Here is a 6,305-nt window from a genome sequence, read left to right as displayed (position 1 = left end):
ATCCAATAGTTTCTTTTGGATATCCTATGAAGACACATTTCTCCGATTTGGGTTCGAGCTTATCAGGTTGAAGCTTTTTCACATAAGCATCGCAGCCCCAAACTTTAAGAAACGACAACTTTGGTTTCTTGCTAAACCATAGTTCATAAGGCGTCGTCTCAACGGATTTAGATGGTGCCCTATTTAACGTGAATGCGGCCGTCGCTAAAGCATAACCCCAAAACGATAGCGGTAAATCAGTAAGAGACATCATAGATCGCACCATATCTAGTAAAGTACGATTACGATGTTCGGACACACCATTACGCTGTGGTGTTCCGGGTGGCGTGAGTTGCGAAACTATCCCGCATTGTTTCAAATGTACACCAAACTCGTAACTCAAATATTCTCCTCCACGATCAGATCGTAGAAACTTTATTTTCTTGTTACGATGAAATTCTTTGAACTTTTCAAATGTTTCAGACTTATGTTTCATTAAGTAGATATACCCATATCTGCTTAAGTCATCTGTGAAGGTGAGAAAATAACGATATCCGCCACGAGCCTCAACATTCATCGGACCACATAAATCTGTATGTATGATTTCCAACAAATCTGTTGCTCTCTCCATAGTACCGGAGAACGGTGTTTTGGTCATCTTGCCCATAAGGCACGGTTCGCAAGTACCAAGTGATTCATAATCAAGTGGTTCCAAAAGCCCATCAGTATGGAGTTTCTTCATGCGCTTTACACCAATATGACCCAAACGACAGTGCCACAAATAAGTTGCACTATCATTATCAACTCTGCATCTTTTGGCTTCAACACTATGAATATGTGTGTCACTACTATCGGGATTTAATAAGAATAGACCACTCTTCAAGGGTGCATGACCATAGAAGATATTACTCATATAAATAGAACAACCATTATTCTCTGATTTAAATGAATAACCGTCTCGCATCAAACAAGATCCAGATATAATGTTCATGCTCAACGCTGGCACCAAATAACAATTATTTAGGTCTAATACTAATCCCGAAGGTAGATGTAGAGGTAGCGTGCCGACCGCGATCACATCAACTTTGGAACCATTTCCCACGCGCATTGTCACCTCGTCCTTAGCCAATCTTCGCTTAATCCGTAGTCCCTGTTTCGAGTTGCAAATATTAGCAACAGAACCAGTATCAAATACCCAGGTGCTACTGCGAGCATTAATAAGGTACACATCAATAACATGTATATCACATATACCTTTGTTCACCTTGGCATCCTTCTTATCCGCCAAATACTTGGGGCAGTTCCGCTTCCAGTGACCAGTCTGCTTGCAGTAGAAGCACTCAGTTTCAGGCATAGGTCCAGATTTGGGTTTCTTCTCCTGAGCAGCAACTTGCTTGCTGTTCTTCTTGAAGTTCCCCTTCTTCTTCCCTTTGCCCTTTTTCTTGAAACTAGTGGTCTTGTTGACCATCAACACTTGATGCTCCTTCTTGATTTCTACCTCCGCAGCTTTCAGCATTGCGAAGAGCTTGGGAATTGTATTATCCATCCCTTGCATATTATAGTTCATCACGAAGCTCTTGTAGCTAGGTGGAAGTGATTGGAGAACTCTGTCAATGACGCAATCATCTGGAAGATTAAATCCCAATTGAATCAAGTGATTATTATACTCAGACATTTTGAGTATATGATCACTGACAGAACTGTTCTCCTCCATCTTGCAGCTATAGAACTTATTGGAGACTTCATATCTCTCAATCCGGGCATTTGCTTGAAATATTAACTTCAACTCCTGGAACATCTCATATGCTCCATGACGTTCAAAACGTCGTTGAAGACCCGATTCTAAGCCGTAAAGCATGGCACATTGAACTATCGAGTAGTCATCAGCTTTGCTCTGCCAGACGTCCTTAACGTCGTCAGTTGCATCAGCAGCAGGCCTGGCACCTAGCGGTGCTTCCAGGACGTAACTTATGTGCAGCAATGAGGATAATCCTCAAGTTACGGACCCAGTCCGTGTAATTGCTACCATCATCTTTCAACTTTGCTTTCTCAAGGAACGCATTAAAATTCAACGGAACAACGGCATGGGCCATCTATCTACAATCAAACATAAACAAGCAAGGTACTATCAGGTACTAAGTTCATGATAAATTTAAGTTCAATTAATCATATTACTAAAGAACTCCCACTTAGATAGACATCCCTCTAATCCTCTAAGTGATCACATGATCCAAATCAACTAAACCATGTCCGATCATCACATGAGATGGAGTAGTTTCAATGGTGAACATCACTATGTTGATCATATCTACTATATGATTCACGCTCGACCTTTCGGTCTCCGTGTTCCGAGGCCATATCTGTTATATGCTAGGCTCGTCAAGTTAAACCTGAGTATTCTGCGTGTGCAACTATTTTGCATCCGTTGTATTTGAACGTAGAGCCTATCACACCCGATCATCACGTGGTGTCTCAGCATGAAGAACTTTCGCAATGGTGCATACTTAGGGAGAACACTTTTACTATGATAATTTAGTGAGGGATCATCCTATAATGCTACTATCAATCAAAGCAAGATAAGATGCATAAAAGATAAACATCACATGCAATCAATATAAGTGATATGATATGGCCATCATCATCTTGTGCTTGTGATCTCCATCTCCGAAGCATCGTCATGATCACCATCGTCACCGGCGCGGCACCTTGATCTCCATCGTAGCATCGTTGTCGTCTCGCCAATCTTATGCTTCTACGACTATCGCTACCGCTTAGTGATAAAGTAAAGCATTACAGGGCGATTGCATTGCATACAATAAAGCGACAACCATATGGCTCCTGCCAGTTGCCGATAACTCGGTTACAAAACATGATCATCTCATACAATAAAATTATGCATCATGTCCTGACCATATCACATCACAACATGCCCTACAAAAACAAGTTAGACGTCCTCTACTTTGTTTGTTGCAAGTTTTACGTGGCTGCTACGGGCTTAAGCAAGAGCCAATCTTACCTACGCATCAAAACCACAACAATAGTTTGTCAAGTTGGTGCTGTTTTAACCTTCGCAAGGACCGGGCGTAGCCACACTCGGTTCAACTAAAGTTGGAGAAACTGACACCCGCCAGCCACCTGTGTGCAAAGCACGTCGGTAGAACCAGTCTTACGTAAGCGTACGCTTAATGTCGGTCCGGGCCGCTTCATCCAACAATACCGCCGAACCAAAGTATGACATGCTGGTAAGCAGTATGACTTATATCGCCCACAACTCACTTGTGTTCTACTCGTGCAAATAACATCAACACATAAAACCTAGGCTCGGATGCCACTGTTGGGGAATGTAGTAATTTCAAAAAATTTCCTACGCACACGCAAGATCATGGTGATGCATAGCAATGAGAGGGGAGAGTGTTGTCCACGTACTCTCGTAGACCAAAAGCGGAAGCGTTATAACAACACGGTTGATGTAGTCGTACGTCTTCACGGCCCGACCGATCATGCACCGAAACTACGACACCTCCGAGGTTCTAGCACACGTTCAGCTTGATGACGATCCACGGACTCCGATCCAGCAAAGTGTCAGGGAAGAGTGCCGGCAGCACAACGGCGTGGTGACGATCTTGATGTTCTACCGTCGCAGGGCTTCGCCTAAGCACCGCTACAATATTATCGAGGAGTATGGTGGAGGGGGGCACCGCACACGGCTAAGAGAACGATCATGAAGATCAACTTGTGTGTCTAGAGGTGCCCCCTTGCCCCCGTATATAAAGGAGCAAGGGGGAGGGGCGGCTGGCCAGGAGGAGGCGCGCCAGGGAGGAGTCCTACTCCTACCGGGAGTAGGACTCCCTCCTTTTCCTTGTCCAACTAGGGGAGGGGGAAGGAAGACAGAGAGGAGAGGAAGGAAAGGGGGGGTGGCGCCGCCCCCCCTCCTTGTCCAATTCAGACTAGAGGGGGAGGGGGCGCGCGGCCTGCCCTGGCCGCCCCTCCTCTGCTCCACTTTGGGCCCATTAGGCCCATTAACCCCCGGGGGGGTTCCGGTAACCCCCCCGTACTCCGGTTTTATCCGAAACTTCTCCGGAACACTTCTGGTGTCCGAATATAGCCGTCCAATATATCAATCTTTATGTCTCGACCATTTCGAGACTCTTCGTCATGTCCATGATCACATCCAGGACTCCGAACAAACTTCGGTACATCAAAATATGTAAACTCATAATGAAACTGTCATCGTAACGTTAAGCGTGCGGACTCTACGGGTTCGAGAACAATGTAGACATGACCGTGACACGTCTCCGGTCAATAACCAATAGCGGAACCTGGATGCTCATATTGGCTCCTACATATTCTACGAAGATCTTTATCGGTCAGACCGCATAACAACATACGTTGTTCCCTTTGTCATCGGTATGTTACTTGCCCGAGATTCGATCGTCGGTATCTTAATACCTAGTTCAATCTCGTTACCGGCAAGTCTCTTTACTCGTTCCGTAATACATCATCTCGCAACTAACTCATTAGTTGCAATGTTTGCAAGGCTTATGTGATGTGCATTACCGAGAGGGCCCAGAGATACCTCTCCGACAATCGAAGTGACAAATCCTAATCTCAAAATACGCCAACCCAACATGTACCTTTGGAGACACCTGTAGAGCTCCTTTGTAATCACCCAGTTACGTTGTGACGTTTGGTAGCACACAAAGTGTTCCTCCGGCAAACGGGAGTTGCATACTCATAGTCATAGGAACATGTATAAGTCACGAAGAAAGCAATAGCAACATACTAAACGATCGGGTGCTAAGCTAATGGAATGGGTCATGTCAATCCAATCATTCTCCTAATGATGTGATCCCGTTAATCAAATGACAACACATGTCTATGGTTAGGAAACATAACCATCTTCGATTCACGAGCTAGTCAAGTAGAGGCATACTAGTGACGTTTAGTTTGTCTATGTATTCACACATGTATTATGTTTCCGGTTAATACAATTCTAGCATGAATAATAAACATTTATCATGATATAAGGAAATAAATAATAACTTTATTATTGCCTCTAGGGCATATTTCCTTCAAAAAATGGACCGATTCGCAGGCCCATGTAATGGTCACGAATCAGGAAAGATCAGTACTACATAGCAAAATCCTAAGCTGCCTAATATACAAAATCCAAAGCCAAAGGATTGTACATTGACCTCAGCTGGCTGAGATTTCACAAAGTCCTGGTCGAACTGAGCCGTGGACAAATCCTTAAATTAAAGGACTTTCATCTCATTAACAATGTTTGTATTTTCTTACCAAGGTAGGGACCCGAAGATCTCATAAGGGCATGTACAATGGGGCATATGGATACAGATGTCCCATAACACAAAAGTAGTGTGAGGCATCTATATTGATTTTTTTGGCCAACGCTATCAAAGAATAGAAAGTAGACTCTCACTACACATGCATCTCTACTCTCCACTTTAAAGTATTTAGCTATATGCATCGGACCATACTTTTTCTCCTCAAGCACCCGCCTCCTACCGAGGATCCCGCTTTCCCATCCGAACCTACTTTTCCTGACACGATCGTACATGGCCTGTAGGGCATCACCATAGGGCTATGCATTGGCCATGCCCTAATTTGTTACTGCACTTCAGATATAAGAGCAAGGTTAATAAGGTACAGTCAGCATGCTGTAAGAATTAGACTAATATATTTCTGTTTAGTTGGATGAGAGAGAAGAGAAGAGAGAAGAGAAGCGGGTTGTAGATTAACAACCTATTGTAACGCGGTCTCCAAGAACCATTGCGAGATTGTAAGATGGGCCATGTATTAATCTATGCTCCTATAAAATTCTTAGTTGGTAATGATGGTGTGTTTGCCATCCATCAATTTTGACCGTGCAACTTACATCTAACCGATGTGACGCGAGCTGTGGCACTTTTACAAAAAGATGCCCACTACTACGGTTTGTGATTTTGCACAAAACGCCTGTGTTTTCCACATTCCTCCCCCCACCTCCTACATCCAACCATGGATTCATGATATGGCGCGGTGGCTGCCGCCGACGCTGTCCACCCGTGACCCCACGCATGCCTCCTCTCTGCCCACTACAACCCACCTCCTACCACAACCATGGCCCCCCTCCTCGGGCCACCTCCTTTGCCCCCTTCCCAGTCTCCTCAGACTCACGCTCACCATGAGTCCCCCCTTCGCTAGCTGCGGCTATCACTAGCCACCCTCAGGCCCAGCCCCGAGGGGGGCAAACGGGACGCCCGCCCCGGGCCCCCGGTGCCCAAGGGGCCCCAAAATGCTGAAGCATTTCCCATTATCCAGATTTC

Source organism: Triticum urartu, chromosome 7A (genome assembly GCF_056163025.1).
Source record: "Triticum urartu cultivar PI428250 chromosome 7A, HENAU_Tu73, whole genome shotgun sequence".
NCBI classification, from domain to species: domain Eukaryota; kingdom Viridiplantae; phylum Streptophyta; class Magnoliopsida; order Poales; family Poaceae; genus Triticum; species Triticum urartu.
The sequence above is the reverse complement of the archived record's forward strand: the minus strand, read 5'-3'. Positions refer to the sequence as shown.